Raw genomic sequence first — 1,527 nt, forward strand, 5'->3', positions numbered from 1 at the left:
GGTGCCAAAATGTAGATTAACAATATGACATACTGCTGTCCTGTCCAGTATCATAGCTGTTTGAAAATAGAATTGCAAGACCAGAAGCTTAAGTCAGTGTATATGACTGGCCTGGAGCAAATACGAGTGGTTCTCATTCCTGGCCGGTGGCACGGCTCAATAGGCTAATCCTCTGCCTGTGGCGCCGGCACCCCGGGGTTCTAGTCCTGGTCGGGGAGCCGGATTCTGTCCCGGTTGTCCCCCTTCCAGGCCAGCTCTCTGCTGTGACTTGGGAAGGCAGTGGAGGATGGCCCAAGTCCTTGGGCCCTGCACCCCATGGGAGACCAGAAGCACCTGGCTCCTGGCTTCAGATCAGCGTGGTGCACCGGCCGCAGTGCGCCAGCCGCGGCAGCCATTGGAGAGTGAACCAACAGCAAAAGGAAGACCTTTCTCTCTGTCTCACTCTCTCACCGTCCACTCTGCCTGTCCAAAAAAAAAAAAAAAAGAGTGGTTCTCATTCCTGAGTCTCCACAGAGTTAATATTAGGAAATATTAGGACTCTGCCATGCTGGGGATGGGCAGAAAAGTTACAAAACTGCACCTTGAGAAGGGAGGGAAAATAATAAAGAAAACACATGCAGCATGTAAACAATTTGTCTGGAATATTCACTATTAGAAGCCAGTTACTATTTCCAAGCCTCGGGTACCCTATCTGTTAAGCAGGGTATTAAACCCACCTCTCACTGGCATACAGTTCAAGAAGTGATTTTCAGGGTTTTGCCTTTTTGGAGACCCCCTCCATGCCACTTTGGCTGGAGGTCTCTGACTCTAATAAATCTTGCTTTTAAACCTTTATATCTTGCTTTTCTCTTTGCCTCGTCCACTTGGAAATCCTTCTTCCACGTGAGACGAAGAACCCAAGTCATAATATTTTCTGCACCGCTGTTTCATCCATAACATTTTGGTGCTGTGACTCAGGCTGCAATTCCAGCATCATGCAGATCCCACCCGGTTTGACTCCAGCCAGCATTGGATCATCCCACCAGATTCGTGAGCATGTGGACTGCTCCCAATTTTGTTTTGTTGTTGTTTGTTTTGTTTTTGGAGCGTTTTACTCTCCTTCATAGAGACTCTCTCGTCTTCTCACAAACATCGGGTCACTGTCAGCCAGTTAAAAGTGATTAGCATGGCTGCCATTCTCAAGTCACAGGGGTCAGGCACACACTGATTAAGGCCAGAGCAACCCTGGAGCTGAGACTCTATCCTAATCCCTCTCTTCTCCAGTGTGGATCGGCCCTTCGTGAAGGAACTGGAAAAGGCCTTGAGATGACCGAAGGATGCTGCCAGGGCACTCCCCGGTGTGTTCTGAAAATCTCTTGGCTGGACTCCTGTCCCTGACAAGCCTGTGTGGGTGTTGTGCTGTGAAACACCTCCCCTCCCTATTGCATGGATCAGCCTTTCATGTGGTACAGGAAGAAGGCCTTGAGACAACTGATGGGTAGATCCTAACTGGGGCAACATTCCAGTGCTTCCAGAAGGTATCATTGC

This window comes from Oryctolagus cuniculus, chromosome 1, assembly GCF_964237555.1.
Source record: "Oryctolagus cuniculus chromosome 1, mOryCun1.1, whole genome shotgun sequence".
In the NCBI taxonomy this organism is placed as follows: domain Eukaryota; kingdom Metazoa; phylum Chordata; class Mammalia; order Lagomorpha; family Leporidae; genus Oryctolagus; species Oryctolagus cuniculus.